The sequence below is a fragment of the Narcine bancroftii genome, chromosome 8 (assembly GCF_036971445.1).
Source record: "Narcine bancroftii isolate sNarBan1 chromosome 8, sNarBan1.hap1, whole genome shotgun sequence".
NCBI classification, from domain to species: domain Eukaryota; kingdom Metazoa; phylum Chordata; class Chondrichthyes; order Torpediniformes; family Narcinidae; genus Narcine; species Narcine bancroftii.
In genome coordinates this window covers 19,894,944-19,914,998 of record NC_091476.1, presented here as the reverse complement: position 1 = coordinate 19,914,998, position 20,055 = coordinate 19,894,944, and the positions used below count along the sequence as shown (strand labels likewise).

At 39.9% G+C, this 20,055-nt stretch overlaps 1 long non-coding RNA gene across 1 annotated transcript in view; it reads right to left on the bottom strand.

Moving 5' to 3' along the window:
* Positions 1 to 765: 765 nt before the first annotated feature.
* LOC138740438 (uncharacterized) overlaps positions 766 to 20,055 on the bottom strand; it is a 35,485-nt gene continuing 16,195 nt past the window's right edge. The window contains exon 3 of the long non-coding RNA XR_011342909.1: positions 766 to 3,193. This is a non-coding gene — a long non-coding RNA (uncharacterized lncRNA). The remainder of the gene's footprint in view (positions 3,194 to 20,055) is intronic.

Sequence of the window (20,055 nt, the reverse complement as noted above, 5' to 3'; positions counted from 1 at the left end):
CTTATGACCAAGGTTAGCAGAGCTAGGGATTTTCACTTTGAAGCAGAGATGGATGAGAAATGACTTAATAAAGGACTATAAGATTATGAGAAGCATAGATAGGTTGGACAGCCAGCACCCTTTCCCATGGCGAGACTCACAAACACCAGAGAACCAGAATTGTACTAGGGGAGGGGAGGAATGTTTGGGGGACATGTCAGGGTTAAATTACACAGAGAGTAGTAGATGCCTGAAATGCATTTCCAGGGGCTGATACAATCGGGACATTTAAAAGAGTCTTAGCCATGAATGCAAGAGGGTTATGGTGTAAGGTAGGGAAGATTTAGTTTGTTGAGTTGGCACAAAATTGTAGATTGAAGGGCCTGTACTATGCTGTTCTATGTTCCACGCAGCTATACCACTCAACTGTGGTAGTGGAGATCCCTCCTCCTCTCCGTACCTGCTGAGCCCTACATTACTGGACAGAAATGTCTGTGTGCCCATCCTCAACCATATTCAGTCATCACAAACAGAAAATTTCTTGGATCTTCTGAATAATTACCTACTGGATCCTGCCCAATACATCTCCTCGTTTTAAAGGTCTGGCATTAATTGGTGCTAGCTTGAAATCTTACTAATCATTAACAACGTTTGTGATGCATTATAATAAATAAATAAGGTGGTTTGCACTGAGTACTTTTTGACCATGAAATTGACCAGCCAGCATAAATTTTATATTGCTCAAATAGCTGGAGAGTTAGTAACACAGCACTGTAACCTGAGCACTTGATTTCAACCCCTCTTATTTATTAATTCTCCTTAAATGTTGCATTGCATATTTGCAGACCTTCTTTCTGCACCCTGCATGAATATTGTTTTCTATGTGTGATCTCCCATTTAATTTGCTCGCTTTGTTTTTCTGGTATTCTATTATAACTGCTGTCTTATAATGTTCGAGCAGATTGTTTTGTTCCACTGAGCTTCTCTTGATTATGTATTTCTTTCCCTCGCTATTTTGTTTCTCTTTCTATCATTGTTGTGTCTTTCTTTGAGAAGGGCGACAGGGACAAACCAGGAAATTGTAGACCAGTAAGCCATGCATCAGAGTAGAGAAATTAATGCAGAAAATTCTTCTGGACAAGATTTACTTGCATTTGGAAAAGCATGGACTTATCAGGGGAAGTTAGCGTGGCTTTGGGCACGGGAGTCCCACAAATTTGGTTGTTTTTTGAGGAATTGACCAAGATGATAGATGAGAGTAGGTGAGTAGATGTTGTTGATGTAATATTTTAGTAAAGAATATGACAAAGTCATGGTAAATTGTCCAGAAAATTAAGTCACATGGGTACATGGTGAGTTGAAAAGTGAGATGCAAAATTGTCTTGGTTATGGAAGACAGAGATTAGAGTTGGAGCGATGTTTCTTTGACTCAACGTTTGTGGCCAATGCTACTCTGCAAGGATCAATGCTGTGACCTCTTATTTGTGATATAAATATATGAACACAATGAAAATATAGTATAATCAGTAAGTTTGCAGACAACACAAACATTGCTGGAATGTGGATAGTGAGGAAGTTTGTCAAATAATCCAACAAGTCAGAGATCATAGAAATTTGGGTGGAGAAATAGCTGATGGAGTTTAATCTGCACAGGTGTGTGACATTGTATTTTGGGAGGCCAAATATAAGGGGAAAGTATACAGAAGATGGCAGGGCCCTTAGGAGATTTGATATATGGAAGGATCTTGAGGAGCAAATCCATAACACTCTGAGTGTGGCAATGCAAGTAGATAGGAGAGTAAATAGTGGTGCTGCCAGAGCTACTTTAAAGGCATCACTGCTGCTGGTGTGGACTGGGAAAAGTAGGAATTGGAGACACAGTGCTGCTCCACAGGGTCCATACGCCCGGTCCAAATATCAATGTCTTGGTACAGACTTTAAATGGCCTGTAAAAGGAGCTGACTGTGTTTTTAATTAAAATCCTGCAACTGTGGGATTTGTGCCCATGTTGGCAGTGCCTGTGCTGGACAGTGGGCACAAGGGATTGCATACCCTGGGGGAAGCAGTAGACTGGTGCAAGGCATCAGAAATGAGGAAAACACCCCTTGTTGAGAAGGAAAACCCTACAGAACAGTGACCTCAGCAGCAGACCAGCAAGCAGCTCACATAAGCTGTGGGCTGCTGGAGACTGGCTCATGGGAGCTAGGTATCAAAACCAGGATTTGAGAAGGTGCTGAGTGAAAGAAAGGCTCCTGAAGGGCCTCAGGTGCTGAAAGCTTCCTGATCATATTGAAGGTTTGGATCTCAATCTCGGGATGCCATTGGGTTGAACAGGAGTCTGTGAGGATATAGAGGCTGCAGGAATGCTGGAGGCGAATCCATGGGCATTCAGTTTCCCTAAAAGGATTCTCTTAACGTAAAGAGCGCAGGGTAATACTAATGGTGACTTTTTATCTGCCTTACGGCAGGCAAAAGAGAATGTTACGTAATACCTGTATTACATTTATTATATTACATCATAATAAAGGAATCTTGAATATGGGGATTTGAGTGTAAAACTTGTAAAGTTATATTGCAGCTGTAAAAAGCTTGAATAGGACCACATTTAGCATATTGTGTGCAGTTTAGATCACCACATTACAGGAAGGATGAGAAGCTTTGGAAAGGAAGTGGAAGAGGATCACCAAGATTTTGTCTGGATTGGAAAGCATTAGCTAAAAGGAGAGTTTGAACAAACTTGGATTGTTTTTTTCTGGAGAATCAGCGGCTGAGGAGCAATCAGATACAAATATATAAAATTGTGAGAGAAATAGAGGAGGCAGATGAGTCTTTCTCCCAGGGTGGAAATGAAAAATACTACAGTACATGGGCTTAAGGTGAAAGTGGGAAAGTTTAAAGGAGATTTGCAATGTAAGTTTTGTACAGTGAATGATAGGTATCTGGAACACTGTCTGGAGGAGTGGTGGACACCCCTCATAGCAACTTTTAAGAGCATTTATAGACCATGTGTAGTCAGAAGAGATTAATTAGATTAGCATCATGGTCGGCGTAGACATGGTGAGCTGGAGGGCCTGTTCTTGTGCTGTATAGTTCTATAGTTCCATGATCTCTCTCTGTTTTTCTTTCTCTCTGTTTCTGTATTTTCCTTCTTGTTTTAGTTTGGTAGATGCCTAGTTCTTACTGATGCTTTGTCTGAAACTGTATGGTATGCTGCCTGCAAATATAAAACAAATCAATCAAGCAACCCAGCTTTTTAGCAAATAATGGAGTAACTGGTTTTACAGAGGATGAAAACTTACTGCCTGTAATAAATATACTCTTTGCATTTCAGTTAATATCCCATCTCATCGTGCATATGTACATATATCAAGGAAATTAGAGATATTATTTAAGTGTGAGGTACAATAGCAAAGAATATAACAAAAGAACCAATTTCTTTGAATTAACTAGGCATTGTGGCACATTTTAGTCCTGGCTGCTTATTACAATATCAATCAGATGGTATCAAGGATGTCATTAGGTATCATACAGTGACATGTTTAGCACTTTTCAATCAATACATTCATGGTTTGTGCTACAGAAATAATATTAACTCCAAAGATATTTATTGATGAACAGATGAGTTTGGTTTTGCTGAATTATGGACAAACCAGTGGACTATCTGCATTTAATTTAATTCAGACAATTACAGACCTATTTGTCTTACATAAAAATGGTTAAATATGCAATCAGAATTATAATTGATATACATTATAATAAACTATTAAATAATGATGTGGTCTCAGAAAGGATAGATGGTTTCTGACCAAGATAATTATTTTTAAGGGCATTACATTCTAATAGCTGATACATGGCATGGTTACCTATGTTTCCGAAATACATTTGACAAAAAAATCATTATGTAGAATGATGGAATTATAAACACATTATAGAAACAGATAGTATACATGCTGAAAATAAAGAAGCAATTGATAAGTGAAAGGAAACTGATGTTGAAATGCATGTGATGTTGCTAGTCTTATTCAATATTAAATGTTCCAGAGCAGAAACTTAATGTAATCTTATTAAAGTTAGAGTTGTTAGCAAGTTAGTTGTTGAAATTTGTTTGAGGAATCAACCCATGATCTGCAATAAGGATTTAATAAATCTACAAACGGGAAGATTTAAAAAAAAGAGATTTTTATAGAAATAGTTTTCTGCAATGGAAGTAAGGCAGATGTACGGCTTCTACAATTGACACAGAAATAACTAAAGGTGAGATTGAAAGATTAAAGGATCTTAAGGAGTGATAACGAATTCAGTCCTCAGGATTTCCCAATGAATATTGCATGTTTTTGGGCAGTGATTGAGATGAGACAAGAATTGGATTATGGAGTAACCTGCTGCTATCATATCCTGTGGACAGCAAAGCAGCAACTTAACTTCAAAGCTGTGATATCTTACATCCACATTTTTTTTGGTCATTTCTGCTGTATACACATACTGTATAAAGTCATTGCTAACATTGCTAAACGTGGCTGAAAGTGCAGCACTTATTAAGGACTGACTAGAAGCTTATTTCCCCATGTGCCTTGAGTTTATTTTTACTCCTGACATTTACTTTAGTTTGATACCTTTTGCTGTGGGTCTACCTTTTAATTTTGCTTTCTCAATTCTAAATGGTTGAAGTTCACATCTTTGCAAGAGATTCCTAATGCCAGGCAATACAAAACTGTCAATGCCCATGACATTTCACCGCTTATTAGGCATGAAGTATGGTTCATAGGAAAACAATAACACCATTGGAGGAAGGGTTCTTCAGCCCAAGTGCATGAATCCATTTGCATCTTCTTGTTACTATACCTTTATATCATGCATGTCACCAAGGTTGCATTGAGTCAGTTTCAGCTGCAGATATTGCAATGCAAAGGGATGGATTGAGTTGCTCAAGAATAGAGTTGACTTTCCCTTGGAAAGGGATGACTTTGTGCTCTCCAATATTCCATCGGAGAAAAATTCTACTTATACAGTGTTTGATGCCAGTCTATATTTTCAAAATTTGTTCAGTTAAGTTAGCTGTTATCTGATGAAGACAGTCATCACATGCTAGGATTTAGTTACAAAATTAATCCTTTTTCTTTGGCACATGAATGAATTTTGATTCACTTCACTCATACAGCAAGACTAATTACCGATTAAGCAGAAAACTATGCTACTTCTACTGAATATATTATAAGAAGCTGAATGATCAGCAAAGACTAATCCATAGTACACATTTGGATGGATTACAGTTTTATTTAAGACAGATAGAACAGATGGGCTTTCGTTCTGGTAAGAATGTCAGTTGATCTGTATTCTAAATCGAAACTGAATATTCATTTCAAAGCACTTCGGACTTCCTGATGGGGATGTGAAAAGCATCGCATGAATGAAAGAAACCTCCTCTTGTTTATTTCTGCCACCACTGAATTATGGAAAAAAAATCAAAGTGAACTCCATAACTTTAAGTAAAGGCTTTCCACAAACACTTCATTTTACATTTCTATATATTTAGACCTTGTTACTCCTCAAACTCTCATATTTTAAAAAATTTTGAACAACTCTCTTATACCATTATATAATCCAGAATAATTGTAATAAGAAAAACATTTTTTGATCTTTCTTTGTATGATATAGTTGCATTTCCTTAGAGCTTTAATATTCTTCTGGAGAAAAAAAATCTACATTCATAAACCTTAGCTTAAAATGTGTTAATGTGACACTCAGACTTATGAGTGATTAACTCAGACCTTGTGTTAATCATGACTCATCATCACATCCACCCAGGATGTGAACTACATGTGGACAAATGTGCAAGGTGTCCTCCATGTAGCTGTAATCTAATTTACAGTAGGAAATTATGTTGAGCAGAAGGTGGCAGTCAGGATCAATGTTGTTTTCATGACCTACAAGGCCTGGGAATGGATATGAAGAAAATTACACAGCCAAAATATGCCAAATGTCTGAAGACTGAAACTCTCTTTCTGAATTCTGGGTTGAAATCCAGCTGGTTTCATCATATAGGATAATTGACTCCAATGGCTTACTTAAACCTGGTCAGAATTCATTTGCCATTTCCTCTGTTGCTTTCACTTCCAACTAAAAAGTGAGCATTAATCCAGAAGAAAACAAAATTTTTCAGTTATATTAACACAATTGAACATCATGCTAGATTTTCCATATGTAATAATCAGGAATTTACACCCCTGAGATCATCATTTTCTATTCATTATTTTTTTTCAGATGGAAAACACTCTTCCTCACTATATTGCTTAAAATATTCAAATGTCAAACATCAAACAATATGAAAAATTAATCCAATTTTAGAGTAAGGATGTAATAATGGTACATATTTCAACATGGATTATATTCTAAGAATATAATTGTGTGTGAAGAAACACGTTCAATGATTCCTAAGAGCAACGAGTCTGAACACAGGCTGGTTAAACAGTGGTTTTATTTACACACATAAAGGAGTTGCAACAGGGATAAAAGACAGACCCACACACACACGCTGGATTATATTTCACACTCACAACCACTCATGGATAGAAAACTTTACAGTCAAGTTACAACATACAATGCCATCCACCCCTTGATAGAGTGCAGGCATTGACTCTTAACTAGTGACAAGTGATTTCTAGACACACAATGCAACAGCTCCCAACCCTCTGTCTGTACACACCTTACCAATCACTCTCCAGTGTCGCTCATGGTTCATAACCTAGAGTGAAGCTAAGATTCATCCCAGAAGAGAAAGGGGCACACGGTTCATATGTGGTGGGCTTTATAGTGCCATCAGCTGGAGAATCTAGGCTAGGAATCAATGAGGTGATTAAAGGGGCCAAGGAGCAGGTATGTGCTTAAACTGTGGGCTGGGCTTAACCTTGATTGGCAGGTGAGGTGTCTTTTGACTAGGTTCCAGTAGAGAGACCACACGACCTTTCACAATCCACATTCGAACCAGGTTCCAGTCAGAGATGTCGTATGACCCTTTACAATCCACACACAGTAATAGAAATATTTGTGACATAAGAGGTCTCTGTGATGTAATACTAAAGATCAGTAGAACATAACAATAATACTCAGACAGAGGCAATGCTGGGTGGTGAGCATTTGGGAAATGAGAAAATGAACAAATTATAAAATTATAGAGAGGAGGATCAATAAGATCAAATCTTGAGTTGATAAAGATGTCAGCTAGAGTTTTTGGTGGTGGAACTTAAAACAAAGATTATGTTGTGAGTGCTAAAGAGACTCATAACCATATAACCGTTTACAGCACGGAAACAAGCCATGTCGGCCCTTCAAGTCCGTACCGGTTCACTTGGACAACTCCACTAGCATAATGGAAATAAAATGCATGTCATGTGGGAGGAAATTGCAGTTGAGGGTCTTACATGTTTTATAAGCTATAAAGCTCCTGAACTAGGCTTGACTGGGAACCAAGATCAGTCTTCGTTTGAATCCATAAATGCTGTTTTACAAAGAGTAAACTGAACAAAATTTTGTTTCACTTATTTATTAAGTTAGAACACAGTTGAAATATAAGAGATCAAGCAGTAACACTGGGTGTCTGTTCAATTCTTTTCTCAAGGACAATTTATTATAGGAATGTTGTGGCACTTTGAGGAAAATTGTCCATTCCATGACTTCCTGTTGTGGCTGTTTGATTGAAACCAAAAAAAATTATCATATATTTGTGTGATTGATCCACAATGACAATATTAGTGACAGAGACCAAGATGTGCAAGGCTTGCTATCGTTTGTTGTGCAATCAATTCATGTTGATATTTTTTGTAACATTCTTTAATATGAGAGATGATATAGTTCTACTAATGGAAGATTTTTTTGCAGCTTTATTTAGTAGCCACAGTGGTATCTAATCAGAAGTGTAGTGCGAGAGACCCAACTGACACTTCTCTTTTAGTCAACTTCACTCAAAATAATTGCCAAACTCAGGAAGATACACAAGGAGTAAAATTTGACTTTAATAGTTTGTGCAACAATGGCTATGGAGAATAGATTGATATGTTCACACTTTGTCCAATCTTATTTCAATGAAATAAAAATTCAAGAGAGTAGCAAAATGGATTGCAGACTTCTTACCTGTTTTGTAGCACTGCTGAAATAGAATTTCACTTCTGTTCAATACAGAATAACTTGATTTAATGGTTTGCAATGACTTCAAACTCCACCATTGCATTTTATAGCAGTCTTCACACTGAAGAACAGGCCAGACAAACTTACGAACTGAAGTGGGAAAGGTCAACATATTCCTCCTCACGTTACAAGCTGCTGCTGTCAGTTTGATGGATCAAAACTTCCACCTGCCAGACCTGCAGCATATTTATCTCAATCCTTATAATTAAAGTATTTTTAATACTTTTGCTCCTGAAGAGTTCCTCATTGTAGCTTTGAGGGACTGTGACACTGTTAGAAATGCTGGGGATTAAATTGGATATCACCTCAAATGCATCCTGAGAATGTGATGCATGATTAACCAAAGTCTTTTTGAATTGGTATGGGACAAATGTAAAATCTGTCCTGATTGTTATCATAGATTTTAGCTGGTGTTCTTTATGGCTTTTCATTAGGGTCCAATTTTGTGAAGGCAAGAACTAGTAAAAACTGGTTGCAGCTGTGCAGTGAACTGGGATTCACTGGTAGTGTGTTGAGGTAATGGCTGGTCCTACCTCCCAGCTCCGCCCCCATCTGCTCACAAGTAACCCTAGTTTCCCACCTAAACCCAGAACCCTTCTGAAGACTACTGAGACCCTACCCATTGTTATGCTAATAAAAACATTTGTTCTCCCTCCAGTTGTGAGAGCTTTTATTCATGCTATGATTTCATTAGATTATTCCCTAATGATAGAAGGACTGCTCAAGCCAGGTATGCTACTGATAGATCCTCTGTACCCGACGTGGCCGAGGAGTTCACATACTGGCTAGATTGCTTCCAGGCCTACCAGAACTCAACCAGAGATATCCACACTGATGAACTCAGAAGTCATTTAAAGCGTAGGAATGAAAGGGTATGCATCCGTGACTGCTCCTACACATAATGCTGCTATCGAGGCATTAAAGGCTAGGTACTTAAAGTCGCAAAACAAGGTCCTAGTGAGGCACCGACTTGCTCTTCATCACCAACGGCCAGGAGAGACTATCGATGACTACTTGCTGGATCTGTGGACACTCGCCAAGAAGTGCAGGTACGAAGCGGCTATGGGCCACGTTCGTGAGGAAGAACAGATCCAGGACACACTAGTTGCAGGGGTCCGCTCAAGGTAATTGAGGCAGTGACTGCTCGAGTTGGGAAAGAAAGACCTGGATAGCCACGTTGAGCTGGCCAAATTGCTGGAACGGGCCAAGCTCGAGAACGATGACCTTGAAGCCAGTGAGCTCACTCACGCAGGTGACCCCTTCCAAATACCGTCTGCTCCCGCTACTCCTACCCTAACGGCTGCAACTTCCTGTTCGAGGGAGTGCTTTTTCTATGGCAAGAACCAGCATCCCCAATCTCGATGCCCGGCAAAAGACTCAGTGTTCCAGCTGTGACAAGAAAGGGCATTGGGTGTGGGTTTGTCACGTGAGGGGAAGTCCAAGACCTGCACTGCTCCCAGATCTGATTCCAGCCCCAAGCCATCTGCCCCGAATTCACCCAAACCCATTTGCTGAGCAACATGCCGATGGGGGATGGCAGTGACGAAAAGGCATGAAAAGACTTGGTGGCCATCTTGCTGTGACCCAAATTCAAACTCGGCGCCATCATCATCGGAAGAGGAAGGAGGAGGGCCATCTTGCCACACCACGAGGTTGACGCTATCTTACCCTCACAGGGCAGCCCAGGACGTTGGGGGGGCCACTCGAGTGAGGAGTATGGAGTCTCCGGGGACCTAGCCTCAATGGTCCTAGATCAGAACAGACCTCACCAGCTCAGCAACTCCATAGAGACTGTGAAGGTAAATGGACATTCCACTAAATGCCTAATCGATATGGGCTCTACTGAAAGCTTCATAGATTCACAGTCTGTGTAAAAATACAACCCAAAGATGTATCCTTCCAATTACCGCATATATTTTGCATTTCATTCACATTCTACACCTGTTTGACCACATTGTATAGTACATCTACCGTTTGAAGGAGGGAATTCGGTAAATTTCGCTTGTATATACTTGATGAATTTTGTGCTCCGGTGTTGTTGGGTCTGGACTTCCTGTGTCACCTTAAAAGCGTGACCTTGAGTATTCTGGTCCCCTCCCCCCACTGTAACAGTGAGGGTCCCATAAAATCAGAACCCACATGCAGCCTCTCCACATTGAATATCGACCACCCCTCTTCCCAAATCTGTCCTCAGACTACAAACCCATTGCTACCAAGAGCAGTAGGTACAGTAGAGCAGGTCGAGATTTCAAAATTCTGAGGCACAATGTCTGCTCGAACCTAGCATCAGCCCATGGAGAGCACAAGTGGTAGTGGTAAAAGGGAAAAACAAGTCGACTAGTAATTGACTATAGGCAAACTATTAATTGGTACACACTCCAGGATGCATACTCCCTCCCTCGAATTTCAGACACGGTAAATGATGTTGCACATTATTGGGTCTATTTGACCATCGACCTGAAAGCTACCTATCACCAGCTACCAATCCGTTCCGAGGACTGTCCATATTCAGCATTTGAGACTAATAGTCATCTCTATCAATTCCGCAGGGTCTCTACTAATGGGGTTTCTATCTTCCAGAGGCAGATGGACAGAATGGTGGATGAGTATGGGTTGAAGGCTTCCTTCCCCTACCTCGATAATGTCACCATCTGTGGCCACACCTTGGAAGACCATGATGACGATCTCCAGAGTTTTCTCCATGCGGAAAAAGCCCTGAACCTCACATAACTCTGATAAGTACGTGTTCAGGACTAAACAGCTGGCTATCCTTGGCTACATGGTGGAGAATGGCATAATTGGCACCGATCCCAATAGGATGCGCCCGTTAGAGCTCCCCATCCCCAGGACCTCAAAGGCTTTATTACGCCCAATGGATCCCTCAATACACTGATAAGGTTCACCCTCTCTTAAAAGCCACTAACTTCTCCTTCTCAGTTGAAGTCCAAACAGCTTTTAACTACCTCTGGAACCACATTGTAAAACTACCATGCATGTGGTGGAAAGCGACGCTTTGAACATAGCCCTGGCCGCTACCTTCAACCAGGCGGTAGGTCGGTTGCATTTTTTTTCATAGACATTACAAGGCCACAAGCTCCGGAACCCCTTGATGGAAAAGGAGGCTCAAGCTATTATAGAAGCCGTAAGGCACTGGAGACAATACCTGGCTGGTAGAAGATTTACGCTCCTCACTGACCAGCACTCGGTTGCATTCATGTTCAATAATGTCAAGAGGGGGAAAATCAAGAATGACAAGATTGCTTGGTTGAGGACTGAACTCTCCACCTACAATTAGGACATTGCCTATCAGTCAGGAGCCCTTAATGATCCTCCAGATGCCAGAAGCTGGGCCTCTGCACACATCGGCCAACTGCGGTCTATGCATAATGAGCTCTGCCATCCAGGAGTCACCCGCATGGCTCATTTTGTCAAGGCACGCAATCTCTCCTACTCCATGGAAGATGTCAGGGAAATGGCCAGAACTTGCCAGGTCTGCATAGAGTGCAAGCAGCACTTCTACTGCCCTGTGAAAGCGCACCTGATCAAGTCCTCCAGGCCCTTCGAATGGCTCCGTGTGGATTTTAAGAGACCTCTCCCTTCCATGAACGGGAACACCTTCTTCTTCTCTATCACTGATGAGTACTCCCACTTCCCATTTGCTATTCCATGTCCAGATACATCCACTTCATTAGTCCTAAAGGCCCTAGATTCCATTTTTGCTCTGATCGGGTTTCCCAGCTATATTCTCAGTGACCAGGGCTCAGCCTTTATGAGTGATGAGCTACATCAGTAACTGCTGGTGAGGGGCATTGAGTCCAGCAGGACTACTAGCTACAACCCCCGGGGGAACAGGCAGGTTGTAAAGGAGAATGCCACAGTCTGGAAGGCTGTCAAACTGGCCCTGAAGTCAAAAGGCCTTCCAGACTCGTGCTGGCAGGAAATTCTCCCTATGGCGCTCCATTCCATCTGGTCACTACTATGTACCATGACGAACGCTACTCCTCACGAGGTCCTATTCACTTTTGAAAGAAGATCGGCATCGGGAACTACACTGTCCAGTCCTTCTCAGGAAGCACGTGAAGAAAAGCAAGACCGACCCCCTGGTGGAAAGAGTGAAACTGCTCCACGCCAGTCCCATGTACATCTATGTGGAGTACCTAAATGGCAGGGAGGACACCATCTTCATCAGGGACTGTGGGCACCCGCTGGAACAGAGGGTCCGAAGCCTCAGGTGCCCTGTAAGCCACGGAGCTCATTCTCGCCAACCCCAGTCAGGGCCTTGGGGGATCCGGTTCAGGAGGAAAATGTATCCCCTCCACCTCTAAGCCAGAGACCCAGCCCAACTCTCCTCCCTCCAAAGGCTCACCAGGATCTCCAGACCCTCGAACCACTTAAATCTGTAAATATGTAAATAACTATATTTTTCGTCCATTTTTTTTCTGTCCATTTACAGACCCTAAATTCTACAGGAAGGGGTGAATGCAGTGAACTGGGATTCACTGATAATGTGTTGTGCTGATGGCTGGCCCCGCTCCCATCTGCTCACATATAACCCTGGTTTTCCGCCTAAACCCAAAACCCCTCTGAAGACGACTGTGAGACCCTACCCATTGTTATAAGCTAATAAAAGCGTTTGTTCTCCCTCCAGTCATGAGATCTTTTATTCACACTACAAGCTGATTGACAACATCCTTGCACTGCATTGAGGCCTGCTTCCTATTGCTAGAAGTCACAAGAAGTTTTTGGAAAACATAATATAAACTGTGATGGGGCACAAAGCAAGTGCAACAAGCTCGATGTTCCATTAATGCTCTGAATATGTCAGTGAATGAGGTGAAACAGAGAAGAGAAATCCTCTTGAGAAACATGAAAAGGTCCAGAGAATACCTCTAATTGAAGCAACGCAGGAAGCCATATTGTTGGCACTCCTCGTGACTCATGCAAAGATTGAACTTTCATTTAATTCATTCCCCATCCTAAATGCTTAATAGAATTATCTTTTGTGTGTCATGATTGTGGCTATACAGTAAAACCTCTGCTATCCAGAGTTCAAGCAACTGGCAGCCTCAAGCAACATATCGAAGAAAATAAATAAATAAATAGAATTATAGCTAAAATATGTAAGTTTAAAATTGTAAAAGTGAATGTTCTCTGAGGTAACACACAAAACTTTGGTGAAGATAGGAGAAAATATTCAGCTAGTGGATGGCCTTGGTCGAGCTATGCTTATAGCTAGTGTTTGAATAAATTTGTGTGAAATAGCAATGGCATTGCCCAGGATGAAGAGCTGGTTGATACTATTCACTGTTCTGTGACTCTCTTAAAGTGCCTCCTTATCCTTGCTTAGTAAATGTTGCCTCGGTTAAAAGCTTTATCTGTAATTTGGGGGCTGGTTTAACTATCTGTAATGTTATTCTTCATCTTTCAGGTGGTTCCAAGGAAGGGGAGGAACCTGCAGATGCAGTGACGGACAAATGTTTTCAAAGGATGTGACTTAAAATAAAATGCTTTAAAGTTTATACATTCATGCAAGTGAAGTTCGTTCAGTGTAAGTACAGAATAATATTTTTGCTTTTTGTCTTTTAAACTGATTATTCTTAATGTAGATATATTAGTTAACTGTTGTAAGAGTAAGTCTCAAGCAACCAGATACACTTATCTGGTGTCTGCCAACCTCCAAAGATGCTGGATACCAGGAGTTTTATTGTATATGGAAATACAGCATACAAATTTGACATGGTCCACAAAACAAAATGTGAGAAGAGCTTATCTCTTAAGTAAAGTATGAGTTAAAATCTTAGAAATGTGAGCAGAACAGGCAGAACATGTATAGAAAGAAACAATTTTCATTTTTCAATTGATAGCATTGGATAACAAATTTTTTCAGAAGGTTTGCTTCCTGAAAAAAATTTGGATAAGATAGACAAGCTGAACACAAAAAAAAATTCAGATTTGCTGTCTCGCGTAGGAAATGAGAGAAACATGAAATTAACTTTTATTGAATTTAGCATGTTTAATCACTTAATGGTGCTGACACATTACGTTCAACTGACCAAAAAATGTTTTGCCACTGATTTTCATTTGTACTCAGCATCAAATGCGTCTTATGCCAGTGTCCAACAATAGTTGGCCAGCATTGACGCCCTGATACTGCTTTTCTATCATCGCAATGTCCTAGTGAAAACTTTCACCATGTTCTTCATTGACTACACCAAGATCAGCAGGGAAGACGTCCAAGTGTGAATGCATGAAATGAATTTTCAATGACACATTGCACTTCATGGTTTTGTAGGCTTGAAGCATGTTGTCAATCAGCTGGATGGAGTTTGTTGTGCTGCCGGTGCTAAGAAAATTCTCAACATCTTTAAGCATGCCCAAGCCTAAGACAACATTTACAGAGCACCTGCATTGAATGCATGCCCAGCCATGTTTGGACTGACCAAAGCAGCTTGCTTTGTGGGCAGTATACAATTAGACTTGATATATAGCAGGAAATAACAAAAATAAGTTATATCTGTTAAACTGTATGTGATAGGAAAATTTTAAGGCGACTTTTGTGATCATCAGGCGGAAATCCATAAAGTACCCCCAAAAGTGTTCAGGAAGCAAAATCTTCGTTGTTCAGTGTAACCTTTCAACAAAATTAACCACTGGTAACAATTTATCTGTGACATCAGCTGAAAATAAAAAGAGCATGCAAGAAAAATAAATGTTTTTTTTGTTAATTCAGAAAATTTCCAAGAATACTAATAACACTGGTAAAATGCTTATACACTGAATAATTTTGCTCCGAGATATCCTCAAATTTGGCTTGTTTGTCGCTCGAAAATAAACATTGCAATTTCCACAGATTGGTGGCTGGGTGACCTCATAGCCCACAACCTAAAGTAACCAGAACCTTTATCCCCAGCTTTCTCAAGCAATGCCAGGTAAATTGTATTAATAAACCTGATGATGAGTCACACATCCCAAGTTAAAAGGAAGAATCTGAAAGTAGCTGTTACTAATTTCCTGCTCTACTTTCGGGAGCATTGTTGCAGTCTTCTCAGATAAAATCTTTATTTTGTTGTGAATTTCAACCGCAAACACAATATTTTTACTAATCAGAAGTAGATGGATTTTTAATGATGTAGCTGGATTTTATAATGAGTTATAATCACAGCTGAACAACCTTTCTGGGAAGTGGCATTGGTTCAGGCAATCTTCTACCAGAATTGTTATTTGATATACCAATCAAAACTAAACATAGCCTATTGTTTGCCATTTGAATTCAGTCTGAAAGTGACAATTTATACAATAAATTTATGCTTAGAGTGTGTCTTGTGAAACCTTTAATTTATTTATTTATGGGAGGTTCAAGTTTATTCTCATCTGACTGTACAAGTACAACCTGACGAAATAGTGTTCTCCAGCCCTCAGTGCAAAAATACGCAAACACGCAACCAGATATTACACGCATACAGACAAATGATACATATGCAATGTATATATATATATATATATATATATATATATGCATAAAATTAATAAATATTATTTAATAAATAATAGTCTCGGAGGGTTAGTATAAACAGTTCATCCAGCAATTTACAGGTTCCACATCATGGGGGGGGTGGGGTATTCGCCCACCATGCCCCTCCAAATGAGTTATTGTGCCCTTCGCAGCACTACCATCACTAGGGGGTTGCAGACCTCACCAGGTGACACCATCAGAGGTGGGGGGGGGGGGGGGTGTCAACCTACATGGTTTTGTTTCCGTTTACTGTAAGCACACACATTTGAAATGCCGGAGGGAGAGGGAAGTGTGATGGCGCAGCGGGTGGAGGAGGTCCATGGTAGGCTTGGCATCCCCTGCTGAGTGAGTTCTTGAGTGGCATTTTGTGCTTACCCCCACCCCCTGCATTTACCCTAATCCCCCCACCCCCCATTAGATCTCTTCTGATGCTGACTGGCCATTTAGGGGTCTTACTGTCTGTGGGAAGAAGTTGTCTCCCAACTTGGTGGTTCTGCCTCTGATGCAGTGGAAGGGGTGGTAGGGGTCTTCACCAATTTTGTGCACCCTCTTCAAATAACTATCCTGGTAGATCACATCGATAGGGTTAGGGGGACTCCAGAGATCCTCTCTGCTGCTGTTATTGTCCTGTGGATTGACCTCCAATCCAATGCTCTACAGCAACCATACCACACTGTGATGCTCCCAGACAGGAGGGTCTTGATAGAACTCCTGCAGAAAGTCAACAGGATGGTGGCTGGTAACCTTGCCCACCTTTTTCTTCTCAGGAATTGTAGTGATTGTGGCATCTTTCTGACAAGTGAATGGACTCTGAGGAATTTGGTGTTCTCTCTCTCTCTCTCTCTCTCTCTCTCTCTCTCTCTCTCTCTCTCCCCCTCTCTCTGTCTCTCTGTCTCTGTCTCTGTCTCTGTCTCTGTCTCTCTCTCTCTCTCTCTCTCTCTCTCTCTCTCTCCACTACTGAGTTATTAATGTATGGTGGAGCGTGGTCATTACTGGTCCTCCTGAATTCCACAATCACCTCCTTTGTCTTGTCCAACTTGAGACTCAGATTGTGACTCTTGCACCATACCACAAGATTTCCCATCTTTTCATGCAGCTCTTCGTTGTTGCTGATGAGGTCAACCATTGTTGTGTCATCTGCAAACTGGATGGACACTGTTGCAGCTGGATCTGGCAATGCAGTCGTGGGTCAGTAGTGTGAATAGGAGTGGGCTGAACACACAGTCCTGAGGTGCTCCAGTGTTTTGCATGACAGTGCTTGATGTTCAGCTGCCTACCTGGAAAATTGTGGTCTTTCTGTTAGGAAGTCCAGAATCCAGCTGCAGAGAAGGATGTTGAGTCCCAGCAAGGACAGCTTCTCTGCCTGCCTCTGGGGAATGGTTGTATTAAACATTGATAATTTAATATGAAGTAAATTCTATAACTGAAGAATTGAACAGCAGCAAATGCTACTGCCATTTTGAAAGGGACAAGGCACAATTTATGGACCAGTTATTCTCACATTGATTGAGACAAGGTTCTGAGAATCCAAATATTTACTGAAATTAATATCTGCTTAAAAAGGCTGACGTTAATGAGATTGGATTTGCAAAAGAACAGTCATGTCTGTCCAATTTAGTCGAATTATTTGAGGAAACCTAAAATGTTTGACTAAATGAAATACAAAAATATGTTGCTTGAATGAATTTTCAGAAGGAATTGATTTAGGTGTCATATATGCGATGTTCTGAAAATGTTCACAAATCCTTTTGAAGAATTGTAGCTACATGGATGGAGAAGTAATGATGACAGATAACACAGAGTAAGTAATTTTTTGTCATTGATGAGATATGCACAGCAACATACCCCACAATGCTGCAATGTTTTTCACTTGCTTTAATGATGCATGCAACCAAATTGTGTTATTGCTGAGAAGGTGTAAGGATGGAAGATCTACATAATTGTCAACTACCTGGGAAGTGCATTGAAATGTGCAATGAAGAAAAAAACTTGCTTGACTCTGTGAATCACCTCAGGGTCTTTCGTTATGTAGAACAGAGTGGGCGTTGTCAACATTGGACCAGTATAAATCACTTCTTTTTAATTACAAATGCCATGTTAAATATCATTCATTTGTGAAGAGATCACCTTTCCATGACAGAATGATCAATGATAATAAAATGACCAGGATTTGCACATGCTCTCTGTTCACCCTATGGCCACCTCCTAGACTCTTAACTGGCAAAATATTTGATTTCCTATTGTTGTTCAAAGATGCAAAGGTTAAGGGATTCAAGGTGATGGTTTTGGGAGTACCAGGTGATACTTGGAGTTTGGCTGCAGATTCTCTTGCAGGACATATACAGGTGCCTGAACAACCATTCTTCCAGAGAGAGAAATATTCTGTAAGACCAGTAGATTCATCTGTGGAAGTTGCAGCACACAAAAACTTAAAGTTCCGGACCTGAAAGGCTTGCCTGAGAAACCATCAATGGAAATGTTTACTGACGAAATACAGGATGCCAGTCAGGTTATTAAGGGCATTTTAGCTGAGATGGTAGCAATTTGTATTGGGGCACTTCAGAATCGGCTAGCCATGGATTTCTTGCTGGCCAAGAAAGGTGGCCACTATGACATTATTGATTGGGACTGCTGTATTTATATTCCAAGTTCTTTCAAAAATATCATTGATTTGGTTGCCCATATCCAGAAGGAGGCTGTTGTGACCATTTCCCTTTATAATTGTTTGAGAACATGTAGGCAGTTGTTTTTGACTTGTTACAAATTAAAAGTCAGTTCCAAAGAAACATTGAGTTTTTCACTGTTTATTCATACTCTTGAAGCAGTAAACTATACTTAAAACAATTAATGAATGGACAATAAACTATCATTTCATTTATACTTTCAAAATTACACAATGAAATAAACCATCTCTACATTCTTGTTTCTAACAGCACAAAAGCAAATTTAAAACTAAAATGGTTTCTCTAAGATGGTCTAAAACACAATTTTTTAACCTTGACTGTAAAAGGCTGTAACTATAGAGACACTCAAAAGAATATCAACAATCTTTTTGCAGACTGCTAGAAACTTCTAGCTGCTAGAAACTGGCAAAAATATGTTTACAGGTCATTTTAACCCATACAATACCAGCCCCTAATTATTATAATGAAAAATAATAATTACCACTACAAAGAAAAATCAAATATAATAATATATCAGGTAAACATTCAAAAGAAAGTGAAAGTCAATCGATAAAGCTTTCTGCTTCTTGAAAAGACAGACTTTGGTAATTGGTTTATTTAGACAGCTATTTTTATTTTCCAAGGTATTCACTCTCTTAAGAACACAAGATGAGTCTTCTTTCTTCTTTTCTTTTTCTTCTGCAGTTGGTTATAGAAAAGGTAGGACTCAAATAACATTGGTTCCTCAAACTCATCAACAGCCGCTCTGGCTTTTACTGTATTTCCCTTAATTCTGGATCAAATTTTGCAACTTCCAATTTAGTCTCATTTTCTGATAATTAACCTTGATGTTTTTTATTAAATTCTCTCTCTATTTATTAACTAGGTTTTCAAGAACGTAATTTTCTGCATCTTCAAGATACTTTCTTCTTTGTTCTCCAGAGTCAGTTGCCTTGTGTCATTAAACAATGACATTCGTTTTCAAAATATGAATCTCCTCTTTCAACTGTATGCATCTTGATAAATCCCTTTCTTCAATAACTGCATTCATTTCTTTAGTAGTTATTCTTTTCTTTTTCTTGGTTTTATAAATTCTACTTACAATTAATTCTCCATTCTTGTAAACTGCTCTCTGATCTTCTCTTTTGGTTACTTGCAAAACTGAAGAATCATCAGATTCAGTTTTGTTTCCAAGTACAAAGTTAAAATCCTTTTTGTCCCTATTTTCTGGTACATCCAATATTTCTAAGACCTTTCTCAACATTTTATACTCTGAAGGCAGTTGCACCATATTGTCAGTAACATGCTCTTCAATTCCATCGGTACAATTTCTGCATTTGCATGTTTTAAAAAATATGCTGCAAGATTTCTTCATTAATCTTGTTTGCTGGTGTATCTGGAGGATTTTGATTGTTATCAAGGCATTCAGAAAGTCTGCCTTGAATGGTTGTTTCAATGGTTCGTTGAGTTTCACAACAGATATCTTATTGACACTTGTTGACTGCTTCTGAGCAATATCATTCATTCTTTCTAATGTTCCATTGATTGTCCATCCAAACGTAGTTCTAATAGTGTAAGGACCATCTCTTGCACCAAGTATTACTTCTATTGGTTTCAGAGCCTTTGGTACATTTAAACCAATTAGAAAATCTATGTCAGAGCTATTTTCCAGAATATAAACCTTCCTCAAATGTGACCAATGATCCATATCACTTTGAT